General features: G+C 40.4%; 1 long non-coding RNA gene across 3 annotated transcripts; it reads right to left on the bottom strand.

Annotated features, from left to right (window-relative positions):
- Positions 1-341: 341 nt before the first annotated feature.
- Positions 342-26,100, bottom strand: LOC144245988 (uncharacterized). 3 transcript variants are annotated; one of them, XR_013339577.1, is made up of 5 exons: positions 25,900-26,100; positions 9,259-9,357; positions 4,941-5,014; positions 3,625-3,718; positions 342-559 (listed from the first exon to the last, which is right to left on the bottom strand). It is a non-coding gene; the product is annotated as an uncharacterized LOC144245988 (long non-coding RNA). The 3 variants fall into 3 exon arrangements; XR_013339578.1 differs by having other exon boundaries at positions 342-540; XR_013339579.1 differs by lacking the exons at positions 342-559; positions 3,625-3,718; positions 4,941-5,014 and adding an exon at positions 5,262-5,333.
- Between the last annotated feature and the right edge of the window lie 306 nt (positions 26,101-26,406).

Below are 26,406 nucleotides of genomic sequence, written 5' to 3'. Positions count from 1 at the left end.
AAACTTTAAGAATTTCAAATTCATTGCTACAGAGCAGCTTATACATTCATTTTGCAAGGCACCCATTTTCACACTCAAAGACATCAGAAAAGCAGATTAAAGTTTATTTTTCTTTTGATAAAGAAGTTAAGCAGATTTTGGCAGCTTGCCATCAATTTGACCCCATCTCCCAACTTCCCCCTTGCCCAATACTATAAATTAACCTTACACTGGTGGAGGGGAAAAAAAAACTGAAAAACTTCCAACAATCAAGTCCTTTGGCTGAACCTTTCAGGGGCATATCCCATGGTGACAATCGTTAGTCTTGACTATCTCAGCTGGCCTCCTCTCCAAAACTATGCCTATAGCACAGATTTCCATTTTCTTCTCTTGGTCTAGATGTTACCATGATCCACAATTTCTTTTCCATGTTCTCCAGAAATACCTACCATGATACTCTTCTTCTGGACTGGATACTTCTTCTAGCTGCTGGTCTCACACAAGGACATTCACAGAATAACCTCACTCATCTGAAGTCAGTCCGGATTTCTGCCATGAAGCCTAAGAGCAGAGTATGGGCCTACAAAGTTAACCCCACAAATCAGCAATTAAATCCAAAAATTATTCAACCAGGGAAAAGTTTTAGTTGATTTTGACTGCAAGGCAGATTAGATGAAGGCTTTTATAACTTGTCTGCCTAGCAGTGAATATACAAAAAAGTGAACAAATAATACAAGGGGACTGTCCCCTTACAGACAGTTCAGTGAAGTGTGCACAGGTTTTCCTAGGTTACTTTTTTAACATAACACTAACACTGATATCCAAATCTTCCTTCAGAAAATTTGACCACTTATTTTCTGGTAGTGTCTCTGCAGTAGTTTTCTACAATGCTAAATCCTCAGCTTCTTCATTTAGATAAGAGACCAACTGAAATGATTTTTCAGGACAGACCAGAGGAAAGTTTCAGAGTTCTTAATAAGTCTGAACTTCATGAAACAGAAAGCTGGTTGTTACATCACTCTATGAAAAAATATTTATATTGGCTCTGGCTTTAAGGTTACATTTCTCAGTTCATGCAAGTGGCAGGAAACACACAGAATCTAATCAAGAGATAGTCCACAAGGCTTGTTAAATGAAATGTTAAATAAAGAGCTCTTATGAAAACAAAAAGATGCCGCTCAGGAAATGATCTTGGTCATCTCACAACTCTCTGTTGTTCCATAGCCAAGCATTGGCTAAACATTAGATTATCACTGTAAACAATACACAGGGAAAAAATGCTCGCAGAATTTACCCTAAAAGTAAGTCTGAAGAGCATCTAAGTGTCTTATGAGGCTGAGCTTTATTTTTGAATCTGACTTAAGAGACTAATTCAGATCTTAATAAAAACAAGGGAATGTAGGTTTTCAAGTAATGCACTTTTAAATAGTTTACTTAAAACGTAAAATACGGTTTTATGCACAAGCCAGAAAAACCAGCAAGAAAATATATTTACAAAATGTGAACTCAAGAAAAATCCTTTCATGTAGGAGAGTCCTTCAGTGCAGAAGGTCGATGTTACTAGAAAATAAATAACATGAAAGAGGCGGAAGAGGACAGGGGAAATTGCTCTGCAGAAGAAAAACAAAGAACAGCAGTCACAAACTTCTCATGAACTCCTGAACTACCAAGTTAACCAAGGTAATCTATTGCTCTCCTCCATACTTCCAGTCCAGCCCTTCTTTTATCTCTTTGGCCTCAATGCTGTAACTTGTGTGCATTTGTAAGGGAGAACTATGAATTAGCACAGTGAATGTGATCTCTGAGTTTCCAGTGGGGTTCTCAAACTGGTACACATCAGCCTCAGACAAAGCATTTTTTCCAGATTTTGCAAGTGTGACAGCAGTGTCTAGTATTACTATTGTTGCCTCTGTTTTTATTTGACAGCATGACTGCATTTACATTTCAGGAAAGCCCGTACAAAGGGATGGCTTTGGAGCTTGGCTCCTGTATGCACTCCTAGCTCATAACACAGTGAAATTAATAGCTCTTTTTATTTCATCTGGCAGGGAGTTTTGCAGCCGATGTAGGATTGCATCTCCTGTGACCACAGGGTTTCTCAGATTTCCCAACAGTTTAATTGCTCTATGGTACGTGAGGCTGCATTTTCTGAGAGAGAAAGAGCTATCTCATACAGCCAGGGCTCTGCAAAGCAGCCAGCATTCCTGAAACACAGTCTTTGTTCAGTGACTACTAGGAAAAGAAAACTTGTAAAATTTCAGTGGATTAAAAACCAAAAGCAAATAAAGGAGTTATACTTAAAAATTATTATCAGATAAACTAATGAAGGGCAAGAAGTTTAAAGCAAAAACCTGAGTACGGAATGATTTAAGTATCTTTGTTTCTGATCTTAAAATTCTATAACCCTTTTATTTCTAGAAGGAGAAAAGGTGGGAAGGGGAAAAAGAAAGACAAAACCAAGTGAGTTGGATGTCTGGACAATCAATGAAAGATGGACAATCAATGAAAATACATGTTTTTACTTTCCTCCCTTCCTGAAGGAATTAATGAAACTCTTGAACTTTGGCCTCTTTTTTAGGCTAGAGCAGCAAAGAGACTGCCTGACAACCCACAGCAATGCCGATGGAAGATTTTAGTGTGAGAACACTGTGTGCTCACTTGGCACTGCATTCCCTAGAGGGAATATTGTAGACAGCGTATAGATTAAATTTAGCTAGATTTGGACATTAAGACACAATACTTGGTGCCTTGATAAAAAAGATCAAGAGAGGTCATTCTACATGTGGTTTTCTTTGTAGGTTTATAATGCTTTTGCCTCTCTCATCCCTTTTTATGGCATTATTGTTGTGTAGCAGACAACCATTCCATCTTTCTCAGTGATGCTGGCTGGACAATATAGGAAGCTTGTGTCGGGAAAATAATCAGGATTCTCTGAAGAACTCAAAGTCCTTTCAGCATGTTTCATAATTTATTTCAAGTGTCTGATGAAAAGTCCCTGTGACACAACAAATTCCTGCCATAGGAAAACCAAAACTTCAAGTCTGAAATGAGAGTTTTCTGTGATTTTCTAGTTTTACATGAAATGACACTATTCAGTAGGAATCCTCAGCACTGCACCAACTAATAACAAGACAGTTATAGTTGTCTGTAGCCACTGCCTTGCAGACAATAAAAATACTCATTTTTAAGGAACAGTGCAAAAACAGTTTCAGATCATTTCCCTGCTGGCTGTTCCTGTCTGGAATGCCTTTCAGAGTTTTGCCTCTGTTGATACTGCAGGTTAAATGAAATAAAAAATCCAAATAAAAGCCACAAAATTCAGCAGTCCAGTCTACTTGATCTACCTAAGTGTTTTTATGCCTGCTCATCCCCATGGGATCCAAGTGCCCCTTTTCACATTTCACTGTTTCCAAAAGGATCAAGTCATGGTACGATCATAATACTTGAGTGGCTGTTTCAAGGAAAGACTGCTTTAGAGAAGAAACAAGTCCTCTTCCCTAGAAATAACCCTGAACAAGACAAAAGAGAGGTAGAATAGGAGAGAAAGTAACAGGGAAAAAGATTTCCTCGGCAAAAATATTGGTAGAGTTGGCAACATATGGAAGCAAAGTTTTAAAGAGTTGGAAGAAAATGCTTTCCTCTAACCTTCAAGTGCAAAGAGGTCACAGTTCTTTCTAAGAGCTTCCTTTGGGATAATGTGAATATGGGTCGTCCCATACTTCATGGATTGAATAACCACCTGAAAAGAGAATAATTTGAGATAAACTGAGATTAGTTTCTTGCATCGACATCTGCTTAGAAAATCTAGTGCAAGGGTCATTTGGCTTGCTATGTTAATGATAATACTGCCAACAACAAGTATCAAAACACTGAGAAATTTGTCAAGATCTGGCACATTACATCCCGCTTAATAAATTCAGAGATGTGAACATGACAGCATATTGTAATGTAGTAATATAATACAGTAAATGTGCAGAACCACATTCAACCCATAAGGGGACCCAACACAGATTTCAATCAATACACATGCTTACTGCAATCTGAATTAATTATTTGGATACATGCTTAGCTGAATGCATACTAACAGCACTACATATGGAATGAAGAAAAATTATGCTCCTTTTTTCTCTGTATTATATGCAGCTGGGGAGAAAAATGTATTTTTTTCATACATATTTGTAGCTATATTTTTGCCATAAGAAAATTATACATTTAAATTCAGGGGAAGATTAAGACCTGGCTGGCATGTTTTAGTTGATGTGAGTTAACAAAACACAGCCATTCCAAAAGAGGTACAGTAAGTTTTTTGATGAGGGGGAAAGTAGTGAATCAAAGATAAGATCTGCTTGACTCACCCTACAAAGACAAACCAGTCAGGGGACAATAAAGAAAGGGATGGGATAACAACCAAGCATCAGCCTGGGAGAGGCAGGTTACTATTGGCTTCTTGATTCACCCCCACATCCCCCAGCAAGTGGTGAGACTGATCACCCACTGGAGTGCCTGAAAAACAGCTCCCTGACTGTCTTGCATTGCTCCCTGGGGTGTCAAAATGAACATCAAGGATAAAAATCCTCATTCTGGAACTTCCATTGGCAAAGTTTCATCATACATGTTCCCAGAAAGAGGAAAGTTTTCAATTACCAGAGATTAGTCACGGTATTTCCGCTGGGATGGGCTAACCACCATGATCATCTTTTCACTCCTACAGAGCACCTGATGAGAAGACTGTGGACAGAGCAGGAATGCATCTGGAAGGGCCATAACACTGGACAATCCCTATGTTTCCACAAGATAGAAATTGAGAGGCATAAAAGAAATGGACATAGACTAGCAGATCCTGTTCTTGTTCCAAAAATGGAGCTGTATGAAGAGTGAAAGTTTTCTCTAAGTTCCTCTGTCAGTAGCAAAAGTGGGAGAAGTGAACCGATGCTATTTGGTTATCCAAGACACAAGCATACCTCTTTGGCCACATGGAGAGAGCTGGTGGAGGCAGAGGGGAAGCTGGGCAGTGTGGAGAGATGGCTTGCTAATCCTGTCAGGAGAAAAAGTGTTTCGTGTCACTCAACAGCATCTCCACGGGGCAGTTACGGGAGAAGCGCTGACAGCCCCTGAAAGGAATCGCCTCAGTCGTCCTCCAGCAGGAAGAGGTCGGCTTTGACACGAAGCTTATAGGGTGGGGGAGATGAAAGTGTGGGGAGGGGACATCTGGACTCCATGTAGGATTTCACCTTCCTCTGCCCCACGAGCAGTCCCGCCTGCTTCCAGCTAGCCTGTCTTTTCTGACCCCTTCGCGAATCTGTTCCGTCGCTCTCTCATTCCCCAGCTCTCAAAATTTAAACTTGCCAACCCTGCTGCCAAAAGTAAAGACAGAAATAACATTGGATTGGAAAGCAATTTCAACGTAAGGAAGAGCTGCAGGGATTCTTGCCACATGTGACACAGAGTACCTACCATAGCATAGCACATGTTGATAAGTACATTTTGCAACCAGTTACAGACTTTATCCTGCTTTTCTTCAGAAAATGTTTAGTCAGGCAATTTCAGTCAGTGGTGCACTTGAATGATTCTCAGCAGGAGAAGTAGTAAATAAGTATAGGCAAAGAGGTGAAACATCTACAGGAGGGATAAAGTCACTCAAGACATCAACAGGGTTAAATAGAGTTAAATAAGAAAGCACTTTAATCGCATAAAAAATGCCTATATTGGCACAGAATTACCACCTCCAATATACAAATTGGAAATCACACAAAATAAATGTAATCTACATTCTACCTGAGGGCCACAAATCCTCCCTGAGTTCATGGGATTCATCATCCCCACACCATGACAGAGCACTCCAAGGTACAGGGCGCTCATCTGTGGCCAAGGACCTAAATATTCTTCCCAGAAGAGACTTCATAATTTAAAAACACAAAGGTATCTGGGTTACAGTTGGGCATTTGTGTTTATACACAAGATGTTTCTAGCTGTCTAGGAGGCTTATACAGCATTTTTACAGCAGCACACTGCCTGCTTTGTGCCGCTGTCTCAGTGGCAGCAGCCACACATCCCCCTCAGGGACCCTTGTCCTCTCCTAGACCCTCACTACCCCTTGAAAGAGACAATAATTCTTGCCTCTAAAAGCAATTGACAACTGCTATTTCTGATAGATGACATCATATAGGGCATCCCCTTATCCATCAGTGGGAAATATTCAGAGCTCTGGCTGCTCCTTTGCCTCAGTTGCACTTCAACATCACATTTTCCCTGCTTTGGTGGATTAAAGCTGAGAGGCTTTACAGAAGATACGTCTGTTACAGAGATGTAAAAAATAAATAATTATAAGAAAGAGAAATGAAGACTGATTTATTGAAGACTATTCACTTCTAGAAAGTAAATAACTGAACTTTCAATTTAAATGGACATTTTTATTGCCAAATAAATCTGCTTCCACAGATATGAGATTTCATGTAGTACACAGAAAAGGAAAAGTTAGAGAAATTCGGAGTGCCAGTGAGCAGACAGAGCCAACTCTTGATAGATGCTGTTGGATTAGACCAGCCTAGGATTGTTTATATACTCATCTGCCATTGAATGAGTATAGTGAGATAAAGCAGATGTAAACAAATTGCTGTTAAGGGAAAAAGAGCCACATGCCTATCCAGCAGCCTTCGCATCACCAAAACTGCAAAGACCTTGATACTTCCTTTGCCCAAATATGGACCACCAGGACTTTTGAGATAAGTCCCTGAAGTTAGGTACTGCATCTATTTCTATGTTTTTAAATGTCTTCCTTTGAAAAAACATTTGAGTACCCAGCAGTCCACCTGGACCACAAAGAGAAGTGGCAACTTTTAGCACTACATCACTAATGTACCTTTGTGGATTCTGAGAGAGATGGGTCTGTGGACTGATGTGCATATCCAGAACCAGAGTTCAGGAATGTTCAGTACTGGGCACTACCTACCTGCCATGTTGTGAACATTCTTCCAAAGCACCAGAGATCAAATTATGGTTACTAGACAGCGAACCCCACTGGAAATGAGAATGGACTGATAGATCCAATGGGCCCCACAAGAACAATAATTGCACCTGGCTTATTACCCTAATCAGGTGCTACATTTGGACACATCCGGTTTCTCATGAAGATGAATGTGACCCGAGTTTCTTATCACTTCTGAGATATGTTCAGGCCAAAACCTGAGGTCTTAATATCCTTTGCCGATTTCTGCTCTGCACTTTCTATGCAGTGCAATGCCAGAAATAACACCATTTTGTTGGTGCACATGGATTATTTCAACAGCCTAGAGAATTTAAAACCTACCCTCCTTAATTTTCACCAGCTACTCCCTCTAACTGTCCTTTTCCAATGAACCAAATATTATTTCTTTTTGATCTAATTTCCCACAAAGTCAAAGTACAGTTGACACTCCCCAAAGTAACATAACAGATATGGGTATATCTAAAACATGCGAATTCAGGAGAGATTTGGAAAGTTTTATGTATGTGAAATAATTGAATTCACACACCACTGACTTTTATCTCAAAAGATGGCCACACAAAATGCTGAGTGTGATTCCTAAGTGGTGAGATATTAAATTTCCATCTGATCTGATGGACAATCTTAACAATTTTATGGAATGTGATCTATCCCTCAGGCTTAGAATGAACTCTGACAGGTCATAATTTTAAAGCTTCAAAACATGAGTTTGTGGAAGAGATTTGCAAATCTAAAAGGGTTTTGTATTAATAAAACCATAGAATAAGACAAATATGGGAGAAAGGCAGGCAGAAGAAAGAAATACATCCTGTATGTTTTTTAATATTTGTTTTACTGTTATACTTCACTTTATTTTCAATTATTCTACCTCTGAGGCTTCTTCTATTTGTTTCCTTAAAAATTAATAATCCTCACTTCAACAGTAAAGGGCTGGGTAAGATTATTCTCCATCCAGGTGCAAATACAATGGATCTTCCAAAACACATAGTAGAATTTTGAATTTTTCTAGTCATGGCCTTTGAATTTCAAGAGCTCCCCCTGTTTTGTAACCACATGCAAGAAGTCCACATTTCTATGGCCAAATCAAGGAGATTGCAAACTTTTCTCTAGACTTGGAGCAGGCTTTGAAGTCAGATACCCAGACTGATGAAATTAAAATGCTATAGGACATTAGTTCACTGAGTTCACGTACCAGCAAAAATCTGTTTTAAGATTTGAAACTGAAGTTAAAAGCACAATAAAGATACAAATTCCTGCTAATCTGAAACTTTCTCTTTCTCACCTTGTCATAAAAGCCCTTTGTGCCTGTAGCCACAGTCCCTTATCTATCCTGCAGGCTCTGCCAAAAGGAAGCTGACACCTCATCAGAAGATATCTGGGGAGAATGGTACTGCTTGAATCCTGCCTCTATCTTCAGAATGATATTTTCGTCTATAAGGCATGGCAAAGGATTTCCACAGGAGATGAATCATCAGAAAATGTAAGCGAACAGCTCATAAAGAACATGTCCTTCTCATAACCAGACAGTTGGTTTTTAGTTTCATGTTCTAGGTTTTAAAAATTAAAAATTCAACTGGGACTGCATCTTTGCCTCATGCCTCTGAATTCCATTTCCCTAACTGCTACCCTGGAATTAGAACCAATTTCATAATCATTATAAATGCAAATAGGTTTTTTTTTTTTCATTTACTGCCAATACTACTCTGGTAGTTGCATACCTTTACAGTATTAAATGTTAGCTATCCCCCTTAGCAGAAGTTGAGCACTACAGTTTTTCTAAGAGATCAGAGTGGGCAAAGGCAGCCAGGGCTGTGTGTGAGAGAGCCGAGTCTGCTCAGCTCCCGTGTGGTGTCTGCAGTGCCCGTAGGACCTTGCAGGACAATACTTAGCAGGCACCAGTTAAGCTGCAGTAAAAAGATACCCTATAGCAGTAAAAATATACAAAGAGCCACTTCATTCCTCCTTTCTTATTCATTAGCAATATTTCCTTCTTTGTTTTCCCATGGATTTGCAAAATAAACTTTGGATGTTTAAGGTTTTTTTGCTTAGCCATTGTTTCTGACCACTTGGGTATCAAAGTGTAACTTTTCACAGATGCCCCTTTACTACAATATTTGATTCCAGATAAAAAATTCAGCAGAAACACTGTTAATGATTACTATAGAATAATGGAAAAATTAATGACAGGTAATACTGATCTTTATTCAAGAGCATATTTTATTGTGCGTGGCACAGTCTCCTAAATACTGAGGAAAAACAAATCTTGCAGTTAGCAAATCCTTTAAGTGTGTGCTTACCTTTAAGCCTGTAGAAAGTCTTCCAAATGTTTGCTGGAGTAGTCATGTGCCTGGAGTTAAGCATGCTTAGAAATACTTCACTGGACTTAGAGCCAAAATCTGTTTGCATTATGGTGTGGGAATAGCAAAGGACAGAGAACAAAAGGAACAGTTATTCAGAATTTGGACAAATAGCTGTAAATACATTTTTTGGTGTTATTAAGTCAATATTGGCTCTGCTCAGCATGCACTGACTGAACACACAATCCTAACAATCAGAGCTCAAAAACACAGACCATGGACGTTTATTGATTTAGACAAGATCACTCCTCACAGGAGAGTGAGCCTCTAGTTTTACAGACCTTTTAATTCCCTGTACACCATTCCTTTCCCTTTTACAAATCTCCTGCTGTGAAACTCTAAAGCACTCTTGAGACACTAGAAATCATGGAACTAACTCTGCAAATTGTCTGTCAGCCAAAAGAGGAAGCAACTCCCAAGACCAAGGAGTTTAGTTGTTGCTATCCATACCGTTTTTGTCCAAAAATAAAGCAACAGAATCACCACATACCAAAAACCAAAATATTGTTGCAAAATATATAATAGCTGCATATAACTGGGGTTTTTTATTAGTGTTACTCTCTAGCCACCTCCCAACACCCCAAAAAAGGTACCAAATGTCTGCGATGTCTACTGGCAAAACCCATAATTTCTTACTTTAGGCAAATCCAACATTCCATGCAAATGGAAGTAATTTTTGCAATACAAAACGTCCTTTCAGAGAATGCTGAACTGATTAGTATTATGGAAAAGTGGAACTAATTACTCTAGTGATATAACAAAAAAAAAATGAAGTTAAAAATTAAAACCATTCAATTCTTGCAAAAAATGATGGTGTATTTCCCACATATAAAACCTCTGTGGAACTTAGTTAAAGGTATGAGCAAGATAACCATGAATCTCCTTAATCCTTAAATGCAGGTATCTTTGTAAATCCTGAAGGACCAGGAGTGTATCAAAAGCCTACACAAAATGTTCATGCCTAGGCTCAATTACTCTTCAGGAACTCACCAAAAGGGTCAGTTTGCTCCCTAGAAATGAGGTTCACCAGCACAAACCTTATCTGTTCTTCCAATCCCATGTGAGCTCAAGGCAAAGACCTTTAGCTGGCCCTTCACTCCATGGTAAATTTCACTTTTGGAAAACAGAGGCCATGGGCTTGTCTGAACAACACGTGCCCCTTTTTTTAAAAAAGAAGACTGTCAAGGCTACAGAGCCAACTCATTAACCTATTCCCCAGCAGTTCCATCTGGATGGCCTTATCTATAGGAATCTGGCCTTTCATTTATTTTTTCAACCACCATTTGTGACAGAGTTTCTTAAAAAACAGACTCATGACTTATTATTAGCACATGGGCAGGTCAGCACACAGGTTTATTTGCTGTTAACCAACATCCTAACATGCTGTGTTTAAAACTTCCAAAGGGACTATGAATAGGCTGTAAAAGTAGGAGGTTGAATTCCTGAAGATAAGAGCTTGTGATGGACCACTGTCAAAGCAACTCATATTTTCTTCTGATAACCCTTGAAAATCACTATGCAAAGACATATAGTTCAAACATATGTGAGTCCCTGACAATTCCCTTTTTAAAGGCACTTTGATAACTGGCCTGTAACACTTCAGCCATGCCACTTAGGGAATAACAGGAAAAAAAATAAAGCCTTAAACTTTGAAAATGCACAGCCCATCAAGAAAATGTAAAAGAAGGGGAGAAGACAGAATCAAGAGAGAAAGGAAGGGAAAGAGGTAAGAGAAAAAGGAAATATTCCCACAAAAGCACATGCAGCACAATGTCTGCAGGCTATTATGGAGAATAAATACTCCCATTTCTCTTGTCAGGGGCAAGCCCTAAGAACAGGGGTGTGACCAGAAGGACACTGAGGACAATGCCTGGAAGGCAAGATCCCATTTTCTACCTGGGATGTCTATCAGATCTCAGACCATTCACTCTCCTAAGTAACCATGTCCCTTATTTTCAGTATATCATGCATACACACAGCTGGACACCACATCCCAGGAAATTATTCCTAGTGGAAGAAAAAAAATACAGCATCACCTCCAGAAAAAATTATCCACTCACTGGCTTTCATCTTGTGCAGAGCACTGAAAAGTCTGGAGAGAGATGAATGTCTGTTATACAGGGATTTACACATTTCATCCAGACAATTGACTTAAATTTCAAGCATGAGGCCAGAATTGATCATTTATCAAGTTAATCTTTGTGATACATTTAGTGTCTAACCATAATACCTTCAATTGCTTTCACAGTCAGTAGAGACTGGGCAGGAGGAGAGCACCTGTTAAGAATCAAGAACTGAGAAAGATCTATGCAGTAGATTGGAGTTATAAATACTGGCCTGGATCCTGCAAACTCTTGGCATCCATGGAGAACCAGTGTGAACGAAGCTACAACTGGCTGCCTTAGTGGTCTGATAATTGTCTGTCTCTTTTAAGCAGGGACCACCTTCTTAATTCATTGTGGGGCAGGGAAAAGGATTAAAATGTTCAGCTGTGCTCTACTGTTTGTAGCCTCATGAAATGAAGCAGCAAAATAAGGTAACTGGATTACAACAGTGACTTAAATCATTAGGATACCCAGTAGCTTCCTTTCACCACTAGTGTCTCAGTGCTTTATCATCACTAAGAAACTTCGGGTTTGATTCTCAGTTAACATACTGCCCCTGCCAAAAGCAAGTATGAAAATATATTCATATAACTGTTGATTATCCATTAATCATTGATTAATCCCTCCACTCTCATTTACAAGATAGTTTCTAAACATGAGCTCTTTCAGCCTATTAAGGGTTAGAAACTTATTTTCTTTCTTGAAGGAATGAAAGCATAGTTTTGCAAGTAGCATCTGAAGACCAACCAGCTAAAACTGTGAAACCTCTGATCAGAACTGAAGATTTAGTAAGTAAACGTCTTTAAAACTAAATTGGTCATTTCCTAAAGTTCTACATCTTAAAATTCAAAATTAAACATTTTAAATTATTTTTATCTTTGCTAAACTGAAGCATAAATACCAGAGAAAATACTCCAAACTCTATAAGGGGCTTAGATTTTAAATCCTGCTGACTTTTGATAAAATCTATGCTCCTGAATCTCTTGGATATATTTTCAACAAAGTTTTGTCTTTTTTGTAAATGACTACTGCCAATTTTTAACATTTGCTTTGTTTTTCAGGCTATCCTTCCTGTATGTGTCATGTCATCTAACTTTATTTTCATTAAGTTGTTCCTCTAGATCAGTTTAACTGTAAAAAAAGAGGATAAACTGCTCATTCTGGAAATCAAAGGGTCCTGTGTCTGCCATCATAAGTCTAGGAGAGTGTGTATAGGCCAGTTTCTTGGCTGTCTGTAATCATCACACATCAATAAGTGCTGAGTTACAACAATACTGCATGCTGGGGGAAAAAAATGACCCCTTAGATCTCTAATTAAATCAGCCTCTTCCCTCCCTCTAGCTCTACCCTTTCATTTGATGACCACTTCCAGAAGCAGTGGGAGGGGGAAAGCAGCTACTGGGGGCTGAGCAGAGGAACAGAGGAGGCTTCGTGGGTTGTTTGCCAACCCACACATCATAAAGGGTGGTTTTTCATTCTGATTTTGTACAACACCTCAATACCACAGAACCCCAGATAAAGACAGGGTTTTCAGCACTCCTGTAATTCAATTAATGGACTTGGAAGCCACTGAAGTTATTCCTTGGCATCACCAAATGAAGAGGTGGGGGGGCTGTAGCTGTACAGTCAGGATGCAGAGTAATATAATTACTTCCAGCCCAGACTTAAATATTGGCATTGATATAGTGACCAATTGTAGGGGAATGTTTTAACTACCCAGATGAATGAGGAGCTCACAGGCAAAATCATTGCTGCATGGATTGTCGAAACTGTACTTTTATACTACATTTTGCCTTCAGTTCAGTTAAGCCCAAGCACAGATCACTAACATGTGAAAGTCAGACACTGCAGAGAGACTAAACCTGTGAATTTGCATTTGTACATTTTCTAACTCTCTGGGGTTTGTTCTGGATTACCTCTGACACACACAAAAAAAAATTTAAAAAAGAATAATGATGTCAGGGTGAAAATTCACACATGTGGGTAGCAGTGAAACAATACTGATTTCTCCATTTATACTCAAGAATGGATTTCATTTCAAAATGGGGAAAAAAATACAGGATCTGCATTAATTATGAGCCATCTGAACAACAGCAAGAAATTCAAGCAAGGCTATCCAAGGTAGATGAAAGCTACTTCAGTCTGACTTTTGCTTTCTTTTCTGAACTGCTGCTTCCCTAAGTGGCAAGCAGTGGAGGTCAGAGGCCAAACGAAAAGGATAAGCGTCAATGGGAGGCCCTGTGGTGTGACACAAGTGCATAGTGGTATATTGTCCACAGCCCATGAAGAACTTGTCAACAGCTCAGTGAGAATCCCTCAAAGGAGCAGCTACGGTTTCATTGCATCCTGCTCCCTGGAGGCAGTGGCACATACCCAGGGAAGCTGCAGCTATACAAGCAAGATGGCTCTCTAGGAGCTCTGCTGTCTTCCAGTATTTGTTTTTATATATTGGCAGAAAAGATTATTAGTAGAAAAGGCTTCCAAATTACTCAGAAGTTCGGCACAAGCAAAAGTGGCTAGATTAAAAATTAATTATGCCTTTGAAAGCTAGGTGTCAAAAGTACAAATAATATGTACTAAATTGGATCATATTTAAGCCCCTTCAAAATCTTCTTGTGATACCCCAATGCCCAGACTTTCAGTCTCCTGTGAATCATGAACTTACCTAAGCAGAACATCAGGCTTTGATGACCCCAGATTTGCTACAAGGGAAATAACTAAGATATGAAAGGTGTCCTTTTCGTGAAAAATTAAATATCAGGTTATCCTCTGAAATGCAACCTCTTGCAACAGGCAAGCTCTAATTCCTTCTCCCCACTTCAGTTATCAAGGACAGCATGAAGAGCATCTACAACTAAATGATAATAGTCAGATTTTTCAATTCTGGTATACAGCTAATAGAGTTGAGCAGAAGAGAATTTGCCTCATAGTTAAGGCGAAATTCTGCCTTTCTAGAAGAATCAGTTTAAAAGTTTGCAATAGCATACACCTTGCCTTTGTTCTGGTTTTATACAGCTCCTGGAACAACTGAGTAAGAGCCAGGAAAGAGCTTTTAGGCATATCATACAAATAATAAATCATTATCTTGATTCTATTTTGAAAAGAAACCAGAAAATAAGCTTGAATTGAATTCTGTCTGTAACAATACGGACAATAAAGAAGTTCACCAGGAAAAGAAATTAAACAGCATCTGTTTGGTGAATGAGGCCCAAAAGTGTTGAGGATGTAGTACTCAGGTTTGTTCATAAAGAACAACGGGACTAATCAGAGAGTGAAAGTATAGGGGGGTAAAAAGTGAAAGAAAGCAACATTTTGTCCTCTTGGCAGTGGATTTTAAAGAAACTGCAGCTTGTGTTCCTGTAGAATGGGCAAGAAATGGGTTTGGGGCTGCAAAGCACATTTTCATTAATCTCCTCTGCCTCTTAATGATTCAAGCATTCTATATTTTCTACCTTATTCTCCAACTCGCCCTTAATCATCATTTTAAAGACAATAAAATATGCAATAAATTAAGATGGATCCAAATATCCCAGTCATATAACTTTAATGCAGCAAAGGAGTTTTTGCCACCTGAGAGGCTGATTCAGATTTCTGTATTACTTTTTTACCATTTGTAGTGGCCTACAGGCATTTTGGCCAACTTCTTTGACTTTCAGCCGCATTACTGCAGATCAGCTGTGTTCAAATAAATGGGGTTATGGCAGCATAACCTGAAACACAGAGATGAACCAGACCCTGGCACTGTAAAAATGACGCCATTTATGAGATGAAATGTCACATGTTTACATACACTGCTTCCAAAGCCAGAAGAGCTCAGACTGTCTCACTGAGCAAAGTAAGATTGAGAGCAATGAGTTTTTGGAAAATTGACTGGCAAGGAACCAAACCATAACTCATAAATATTAGAAGATGAGCTTCTCTGAATGAAATACTGCCCAGGTCATAATAAAATAAATACCTTATGATTGTTAATAACAACCATAATGTACAGTTGTTTAAACTTCTGAGGGGTCTGAAAATGCTGGCAAATATCAGCCAGCCAAGCCTGACAGCACCCCACACCTTCAAGAGACACTGAGAGACAGTAGAAGCAGCATGTATCCCACTTGGATTAAGTCTTGCTATTCACAATACTGGCACCTGCATCTCCTGTTGATCCTAGCAGGAGCTGTGGCTGCTTCAAATCTAGGAAAGTTTGAGTTTCAGACCCAGGCCAAAAGCTGCCATGGGAGCACAGCCCCTCTTGCTCCAAGCAAGATATTTCCAGGTTTATGCCAGAGCTCAGCAGACAGCGTCCAACAGGAATCCCAGCCCCTGAACTGATGGGTCAGAACTTTTGTCTTTGGAGCCTGCAACAGCTTAATTTACAACTTAACATTACAAGCACTCAAAAAACCCTTGGCATTTCACATAATGCAATCCCACTGTTAACACCAGGCTTCCCTAAAAGCAGCCTGGCCAGAGAGCAGCTGAGAGCTGCTTGCTCAGGGAGGAAGAGCGACGTGGCGAGCAGCTCGCCGGGAAGCACCAGCCTGCACTCAGCCATGCTGCTGCTGCTGCTGCCACAGCATGCCACAAACTGCATTTGGGCAGGAGTGAAGTGCATTGTGCTCTCTGCACAAAGCCACACTCTGATCAGCTGCCTTTAGGAACGTGCAGGAAGACCCTTTTAAATACAGTATTTGAACTTTTGCCAATAGGAAGCTTTTTAGGTTTTTTGTCTGAAAGTTTCCCAGTAGGATATAAATGCTTAGGAAATCATAGCTAAACTCACCCTCAGAGGCCACATTTACTGGTTTTGTCTCCCTAGCTCATTCCCCAATTATATCAACAGGACACGGATTTGGAAGCTGAAGACCTTAAGGAATCACTCCTCATCTCTTAAGGCTAAAAGCTGTAAACAGAAGGGCATCCAAATTAACTAGACACAGCTTTCAAATCAATTTTCAAAACTGACTGGTCCTGCTCCCTCCACCCCCTTTGAAGTCAAAATTGGCTTCAGCTTTTACAAGGAGAATCAAGCTGTTTGTCCATCCCCATGAGGATAGGATCAGCCCCAAATATGAGTAGTCTCCCCTGACTGCCACAACACACCAGCACATGATCATTTCTTACAAGTTATGGTTCTGAACAGAGCTGTACTCACTCCCTGGGATATTCAGTATTAATAGAGGGAAGGAGAAGGAAATCAGAAACTTTCCTCTGCAAATCCCACTAGGTATTCCTTAGGATTTTCAGAAATGATAGGAAAAGTCACTCACAAACTTCATCAACTGTTAAGGGATCACAACACAGAAACAATAAACTCTGTATAGTTCTTAGTGGAAAATGGATGAGAACAGTCTTTTGAACAAAGGCATAATAATCTGGCCTCTGAACATGGGAGGTTGGCTTACTTGAGAGAAAAAACACACAACTTAAAGATGCTGCTAAACTTCTGCTCCTCTGTCCAGCCAAGACTATCCTGCAAAAAGCTAATCCTGCATTAAAACAGGCAACTTGACTTTGTTGGATGAAGGGCATTGTAAGGAGATGCATAACAGAGAGAAAATAAGCAGAAAGAAAACAAAATTTACATGAGTTCCTGGAAAGTCATAGTGTAGAATATGCACTGACCTCTAAAAATGAAAACTATGTTGAAAGGACTAAATGTCACTGTAGAGTTAAAAGATAAACAGAATCCTTCCCTTCAACAGTATCGGTACTATGTGACTTTTAATAAATTATGTGAAAACAGATTTACAGGCTCATGCCCTAAACTTATGCCTCCTTTGATAAGAAAACATGCAAACATAATGATCTAGAGAAGCAAATTAAATTCCCAGGACTGGATCATATTCAGAATAAAAACAAAGAGGTTCTTCAAAAGCTAATCTCTCAGAAGTCTCAGCACAATATGATACTCTCTCAAGGTGCAGATTTCTCTACCTTGCTACTTAAGTATGCTTTACTATGCAGAGCATAACAATAAAGAGCTTTTTTTAAATTCAGTTAAAATGTAACAAATTATCTTAAATGACAAAAGAAGTGAAACAAGACCCTAAACCCTGAAATTTGAAATTGTAGGAATCAGATTCTCACACAGAGATGTCACTTTATTGGCTTATTGGCTATTAAGACTGATTTATTTTACTAAAATCTATCATAGTGTTTTCTTTATCAGCTATGTCAGGCATTTCTGAATAAATATATCCAATATCTAAAGTGACACCTGCATTGAAAGGAAGTGAACTTTATCATTACACTGACCTGTAAACAAAGCCAAATGCCAAGGGTGCTCCAGGGAGCATCACCCTAATGAAACTGGAGCTGGCAGCTGCCTTCCTACTAATTTCCTAAAATCCAATATATGAACCTACAGGATTTACAGACCACTCCTCCCCAAAGCCCTCCACTCACACCCTTTGCCTGCAGAAAGGAGCAACACCACAAAACAGGAAGCACAGCCCATTGCAAGAGGCTGCCCGTGGAGCCTGAGGTTCTCCAGTTAAAGTTGTCATCATGGAAACGCTGTAAGGAACCCCACTGGCAACAAATTTGCTGACTGGTGTTCAGTCAGGTCAGGACTTTAGGGCTGGTGGTGAAGACAGAGCTGTAGATGTCTTATGTTCAAATCAGCCAAAGGGGCTCCAGTTTCATAATCCCTCTGAGGGGGTTAACTTCCATGGCACAGTGAGTGAGTGTGAGAGCTCCTATGGAGCAGGGGAGGTCTCCAGGAATACGTGGTGCTGAGCTCCCTTCCTGAGTGTTGTCAGAAATCCAGACCCAACACTTCAGGGCAGCAAGGAATCCCCATTTCTTCCATAACTTTGGTTCATAATTTGTACTCCTGTATCGGCAGGATCAAGGATAGAGCCAAGAGTCCAAATCTCCAGCTTTCCAATGATGCCTTTTCTTTCTACATTTATCTTCCTGATAATCAATCTGACAATGCAACAGCACCCCAACCACTGTTCCCTAACCACAACTGGGGAAAAAGATGCAGCACAGCATACTTCAGATCTCTTCCATGGGGTCTAGTCTGACAAATGATGAAGATGCAGCCAGACAGTGCTGCCTGTGCATGGGCCAGTCCCACCCTGCTGGCCCGTGCTGATGTCAGGCAGGCAGCTCCCTCAGCCACAGCCTGGACACACAAGGCAGACACAGCAGTCAGGTGCACACTTGTTCAATTGATGGTTCCTTCCCTCCTGTGGCGACCACCTTTTCAAAATCCACGCAGAACTACAACTCCAGATGACTCTTTGAAGAGGGATGGGAGGAGTGAAAATATTGCATATTTACTATACCGCTTCTGTGATCTTTGGTGTGGAAATTTTGCTCACCTCTCTACCTTTTGCCTCTCAGCTACCACCTGTCACAGTTAAGGACCAACCCTAAGAAGTTCTGAGATTATTAAATGCCTTTCAGCTTGGTTCACCAAGCATTCATTGAGTAAAGGGGCTATCCTGGAAGCTTCTTGAATCAAGATCTAAACACGCAGTTTATTGCCTTTCCAACAGTGTTCCTTTGAATCATCTAATACTGTCTCCAAAAGGCCACAACAGAAGATTTTAAAAAGAAAATATTAAATACCAGCTTCCCACACTATCTTCTAACAAGTTTCTCTGCAGAGCAATCCCAACTTTTGAATCAGCCAGGAAGACTTATATAGGCATATCTTGCATTCTAGAGGCACCAGGTCAAGCACATGACTGATCTTACTCCAGCTGGTCACTTCAGACCAGTTACAAAAGCACCAACAACATTTACTTTACCAAGTAAGAATTTCTACAGATTAGAAGGACACATCCTTAACACACTCACATTCTCTTCTGTTGAACCTGAAAACTTAAGGATGTGTAAAATACCCACAGTCTGATACCCAATAGCCCTCCCAGCTCCTGTTTTTCCATGTTCAGACTGGTCTTCAGGCTGTAATCACTAATAATTGAGTGTTCATATTACAAAACCTGGGTAATTGTACAAAAGCATGAATCTAAAAATCATTAAATTCTTTACTGTGTTCTGTTATTTGTATAGATATGGGGCTACACAGTGGGGCACTTAGGTTTACACTTATTTTTTAATGAAAGATCATTTTCTCACATAAAGTCCCTTATATGTATATGTCCCAAAACTTTTTCTGTCTAAGAGGACTGTTCTTCAACTCACCTACAAAAGTTAAAATTGGGTTTTGGCATTTTTGTATTCATCTAGGGCATTCAGTGGTAATAATCCTGCATTGTTCTGAGGAATATCTCAAATCTAACATGACTGAAAAAAACCCTAATATTGCTTTTTATTGCTTTAAAATTAAATGTGCATACGCATGATGCAAAAAATATTAAGTAATCCAGAGTAATCTGGATAATTATTTTAAATGCAGACTCCAACCCCATAATGTGTCAGCCTACAAGTCCACTTCCTATGTTTTTCTATCTGCAAGATCTGCAAGTAATTTAGTCTTGTTTTCACAAAGCGCAAAGACATTCCATTTGTTTACACTAGAGACAAATTTTACTCAATTGACGCAATTCCATTGATTAAATAATGGCTTTCTTCCTCATTTTAGACAATTTTAGCCTTATATCATGACATAAAAGAGGTAAGTGATTGTCATCTGTGCTCATATTATGTGACGGGCAGATGATCATGTATGAGGCTCACTGCTCAGTGACAGGACCCTTTCAAGGACTGATTTCAGTCTGCATGCTCATACCCTGTTCTGAAAACCAGCAGATGATTAAATAAGTCAACAAAGGATCAACTATAGGCCAACTGCAGGTGATTTAACTGGAGGGACCTCTGGTAGGTCAAGTGAAATAAAGCAGATATAATTTGTCCAACTTCTGCACTAAAAATACTGTTGAAGACCAGCTTCTGTGTATTTGCCATCTTTGTGACAACCCTTCTTTAACAAGATTATTGGCCATTCAGCACCTCTTTACACACAAAAGTCTGCATAAGCCATATCAGCATGGAGTTTTGCCTCAGAATCAAATGCAGAATTAGCTGTTGCCTTTGAAAGATAAGGGAAATAAAATCATTAGCAGTCCTAGTGAATAGAGCAGTGTTGAAATACTTTCACAAAGAGAAATGTGAGAAATGTGCACATTTTGTCCAAATATGTATGCACAGTGCTCATCCCAAAAGCATTCCTGTACCCATCCACAGGCTCTTTGAAACCTCAGCATATTAACACAGCCCAGTTTTCAAGCCCTAAACTTGTGGGAGGAATTAGCCAGCACATCACAAGCCCAGGATGGCTCCATTCCTTGGATCAACACCGCGTGCCCCATGGAGTGGGAGGCACCACAGCCCTGGCACAGGAGTGGAGCAGAGAAGGGTTTGAGCATGATGCCCACTTGTACTTCATCTCTTTTTAGCTACCTACCAGAAAAGGCTATTTAAATCTTATTTCAGCGAAGTACCAGTGACATCTAGTGGGCAGCTCTTCTCCAGCTGCACATCTAATGGGGCAAATCCAGTTAATTTTCCAGTTTCTTTGCGGCAGGCTACAGAGCAAGGTACAGACAGAGAATGGTAGATTTTAAAGGAAACTTTAAAGTTTTCCTAGTCCATTTCCCTGCTCTAATGCAGAACCAACTACAGCATGAGATAGTGGTAAGTTAAGGAGCTTTCACTGAAAGAGGGTAGGTTTAGATTAGATATTAGGAAGAAGCTCATCACTATGAGGGCAGCAAGACACTGAAACAGGTTGCCCATCCCTGGACATGTTCAAAGCCAGGTTGGATGGGGCTTTGAGCAACCTGGTCTAGTGGAAGGTGTCCCTGCCCATGGCAAGGGGTTGAAACTAGATGATCTTTAAGGTCCCTTTCAACCCAGGCCATTCTGCAATTCTCTAATACTTGCTTTGGTCTTAACAAAAACTCACACAAACAGATCTTAAAACCTTTCTGTGATGTAGCCACAGCCACACTGACCACACTTCCTCCTGAGCTCTCCAGCAACCAGTGAATCACTTGCTGCATTATGAGACTTTTTCTTTCCCTCTCGCCCTACTGATGACAGACATGAAGAACAGGGAGTGCTTAAAATTTACCTATTTACTAGGATGAGTAGTAGCAGGATATATAAATTGTCCAGGCAGGTTAGTCACATGCCTAGCCAGTCAACTCTGTGAAACACACATCCTCACTTTCTCACAAATGCATCGTGATGTGTCCAAAACTGGGTGAAATTTAACAGATGCAACAAACAAAGAAACAAACAAACACGGGCATACCTAATGACCCGATCAAATTGCAATATTTCACTCCAAAAGGAAAAGCATGACCCCTCATTTCTCATTTTCAGCAACAGTTTCGAGACCAGCCTACTCAAAGTGCTCTGCTCACACTGAAGATTTTGGGTTTAGAACATGTACAAGAGCAGCAGGGATTTCAGATGGGACAAAACCAGGCAGCTGTAGCTGTAAGCAGGACTTACCTGCATTTGCCTGTATATCATGTATCAGGAGCCAATCCTTTCCTAAATAACACTGCCCGAATGATATTTCACATCTTAAAACATGCTACAGACTTGTGAGGTTTCAGCAGTAATTCCAAACACTAAAACCAGCTAAAAGCTATAAAAACAACAGTAATTTATTTTCTGAATAAGATTCTACATAAGCACTTTATAGACAATCCTGAAACTTGCTTGAACAACACAAAGATTTTTTTCTTCCTAAGCCTCTATCCAGACCTTGCTGGTTTCAGCTGCTGCGTGTGCTTCACACCACACAGCAACATCTGCTAGCAGTTAATTTGGAAAATGGGAGACTGTCACCACAAAATGTAGACCTTTTAAAATAAACAGGAGAAAAATATTACCAAGCAAAAATAAAACTGCATAATAAATATAAGTGGGTGGTAGCTACACACTGGTAGAGAGGATTTTATAAGAGATCAAACAAATCACCAGATTGAAACTGCCCTTCAAAGTGCCAGGTTCAAGAAACTGATGTCAGGCTGAGATCTGGAACTCTCTCTCATCTTTCCTTGCCATTTCTCCCCCTGGGGAAAAAAATCCTAATCATCTATTTACTTCAAAGTTATGGTAATATTAAAAATATAAAACTCCTAACCTAAATTTCCAAAGTACTCTGTCAGCAAGAAAAGTTTGGTCTTTCTTCTTTATGAGCTCTAACTTACAGAGGAGCAAAGGAGTACACTCCCTCCCAATATCAGATGAAATACGGCTTAAAAACAAAATCAGAACTCAGTTACTAGACCTTGTTGAAAGTGTTGTTCTCAAATGGACAGACCTGTTTTTTATTAAATAATGGGTGTTGGGGGGAAAAAGCAAAGTTTTTTCCTTTTTCCTTTCCTTTTTAGTATTAACAAAATTAAAATAATTCTGCAATCTTCAAAAAGAAAAAAAAATACTGCGAATATTTAATTTTAAAATGTAGGGAGAAAAAATTCAGTGGTCCAGGTGGTATCAACCATCAGAAGTCCTTTTGTGAGCCTTTCTAATTGGGACTTAGTAGATTTTACTGTCAGGATCATATTTAAAGAAATGTCCTTCTCTCCTGTGCCACTAACCCTCAGTTAGGAGCCACCCTAACTGAGCCCTCCTTTGTTTCCACTTCACTGGGAAGCCCACTGGCAAAAGGAAATCTCACCCAAGTTCTCATAAAGACTGCAGCATCTTTTGTCACAGAGTACATTGTCTCACACGAGACAGGCTCGTGCTTGGCTCCAGCAGTTCAGAGCTGTTGGCTGATCACAGGGGAGTCTCACACTCAGATGCTTAGGGAGAAGGGCTTTGTGCAAAACTTCACAGGAATCACACTAAAAATTATAATTGTTAATAATAAAGTTGGAGAATTAAAGCTCTCAACTGGAGCACTCAGAGTGTTTTGGTGTACAAAACAATTTGGATTTGGGCAGTAGGTTAAATAAAGCTGCAGCTGAAGATACTGGGAAAAAAATACTTGTACTAGCAGAATAGGATCTCTGTGGAACATCAACACTGCCGGGAGGGGAGGGGAATTTAGAAAAGAAGCAAGCAAAACCCACAGAGATCAACTATCTATTGACCATCCACAGATATTTACACCCCTGTTGCTTTTTTCCTCATCCTGCCTTTTTTTCTGGGAAGACCATTAGGCAAAGAGTGAGTACAGGGAGAGCCACTTTCATGGCTCCCACACATGAATGCTGTTCTCAACAATTCAAGTTTACTCTTGCAAAGGGCAACACTTCCAGGTGGCTCCAGGCAGCTCAGGCAGTGCCAGCTCCCCACACATGTCACCAGTTCTGGGAGCCTCACCTGGAGGTGAGAGTCTAAACCAGATTTGCTTACAGTGCTAATCTCTCACAAAGCCAGCTGAAATTTTTGGAGGCTCACAACATCCCTGTTGCAGTCTAAAGTCTTTTCTACCACTGATTTGGGCCATTTTCACCCCTCACAGGGGCAGAGTAAAAATTAATTCCTTGATATGAAAGTCTCAAGTTACTTGACAATCAGCACCATAAAAAGTCCACACAAAGAGAGGACTTTACAAGTAAAGGATGCTTTGGGAGTATATAGGACCCAAAAGAGCCAGCAAAAACACAGAATAATGAAGTGAGATTCTGAATAATTGCTCATTCATGGAGTGCTGTCCATCCTGTCCCCTGTGCAAGGCTGAGCAGTCCCTAAAGTGCAAGCTATGTATATAGAGAGAGGAACTCTTCTGCAGTGAAAAAAGGCATTTTGGACAGTCTTGAGGGGAGAGTGCTGCACAGGGATTTTTCTGACCCCGCAGGTCTGCCAGGAGCTACAGGAAATGGTATTCCCTACAGCAAAAAGCTGGTTTTTGTAGACAACTGGATGTGCTGCAACTGATAGTACTCAGGTCAGATGTCAGAGGAGTTGTGGTGCCAGAAGGGTGATATATGGCTGGCATGAAGGGGATGGGGCGTCACCATCACCCTCTATCTGAAGATATCAAAGACACAGTTGGACATGAACAGATAACATCCACTCACACTTGGGGAAACAGGAATTCCAGTGCTTCCAAATATTTCTGTCCCCAAGGTAGTCCCAATGAGTTAACCCCTCTAAAACTTGTAAGTATGCAAGGATATATAGTTATCAAGAGAGAAAGAAAGACGGGAAGAAAAGATTTCAACAAGCAATTTCAGGTGTGCCAAGTAACTGATTTCACTGTTTGATCTGAAGACGTGTACAAGCCTAGGGTTCCTCTTCCTTCAGGACAGATACATCCAGTGGGCAAAGTGATGTTTGCTATGAGGGTGAAAGGTGTTATTGACACCCTGAGGCTCTCTATACCCCAGACAGCCCTTGGCTAACCAAACCTGGTTAGGTCTGTGCTGTTTCTCCCCCTCTTCTGCTGCCATGAGTCCAGCTACTCATTCATCTCCAGCCTTTTGCTCTCAGTGGGATGAGGTCAGCGCATGGCACGCCTTGAACCCCACAGCACTGGAAATGATTCCAAGCAGGAATCAATCTCTGTTGTCAAACCAAAGCAGACTAGAGCTCTCCTGTCAGAGGGTCCTGTGTCTGTCTCACAGTGGTGATTGTGAAACTAGACCTGTTCACATGGGAAATGTGCCGTGTGTTGGCTGTGGCTTCGCCCATAAGCCATAGGAATCACAGATTGGGAATAGCACTGATACTTTTACTGGAGGTTCTCACTACCCTTTTATTACTGCAATATAAAGATACAGTCTGGCATTTAACTTTACTGACCTAATTATATTTGTCTGAGGGGCTCAGCTCTTTCTCACTGGATATCTCACATCCGTACTGAGGACTAGGAATCTTCCCAGTATGGTACAAGCAAATCCCTGATGGTTTATCTGCCTTACAGGCTTTTACAGCTGAGATCTCCATATCCCTGTGTTGCAATCATTGTTTCTCCAGGAGCTGCACTACCCATTTCAGAGTTGTAAGTTATGTTCCCCATTTCTGTTCTTTAGAGCAGCCAGTTCTCCCAAGAAGCTTTTACAGTTCTCCACTGACACAGCCTGGTTTGAAACTGGCAGGCGACGATGGAGACACACACAAGTCAGAGCAGCTTTTGCTCACACGCTGGATTTGCTGCTCGGATTCCAGAGCTGGTTTTTACGTCTGTCACAGGGTGTCTGTCATCACTTCTCTTCACAAGCCCAGCAGGATATCCCAAACAATACCAGCTTTGCAATGGGGAAGAAGGTTTCTTTTCTTCCCAAAGTTTTAGTGGTAAAATCTCAAACAACAGAGTGAAACTGTGTGTGTCAGAGCCCAAACTGGAAAAATAAAACCAAACCAAACCAAGCACAAATAAATAAATAAATAAATAAATAAAAGCTTTTCCGCCCACCCATCTTTCCTGTGAGCCCAAACTCTCCCTGATTTATGGCAAGCACCCTGGAAAATATAAAATGTTTCCAAATTAGAAGAACATATGTCCCAACCACAGTTCCTTTCCAGGGAAAATCATAGAAAGTTCTCCTGCCTTCATAGTCTTCTCCAGTGGGAACCAGAAAGCCTTGCTTACCCTTTCTCCTGGGATCCGCTGGGAAGAATGAATAAGGAGTGGTTTCAAGGAGGACTTTGTGGTACTAAGATCCAAACATCACCACCACCACCACTAATTTACAAGCAGATGCCTTGGAATTGGTTACACTCTGCTACCTTCTCTCTGCAAAAAGAAAAGGAAACAAAAGTTTTTCTTGGTTTCAGACTATACTCTCAGCTCAGGACACCACACTTTTGGTGACCTGTCCATCTGATGCTCTTGTCCCAGCTCTGGCCCCCCTGTTACAGCCATCCCAGCGTCCTAAGAACCAGAGTGTTGGGAAGGATAAATAAATATAATTGCCCAGCAAAAGATTTGCAATAGTATAGCCAGGATGAAAACAATCCCCCCTACTGGTTGGATAATGCCCTTACCTACAGATAGGTCCAAAAGTCAAATGGACTGTTGCATCTCAACCTCCAAAATGTATGGTTCATCCCACACCTGTAACCCTACCCTGAAACATCAGGTGTCTGTAACGCCATT

This window comes from Lonchura striata, chromosome 3 (genome assembly GCF_046129695.1).
Source record: "Lonchura striata isolate bLonStr1 chromosome 3, bLonStr1.mat, whole genome shotgun sequence".
Taxonomy (NCBI): domain Eukaryota; kingdom Metazoa; phylum Chordata; class Aves; order Passeriformes; family Estrildidae; genus Lonchura; species Lonchura striata.
Note: the sequence above shows the minus strand (reverse complement) of the source record. Positions and strands in the feature narration are given on the sequence as shown.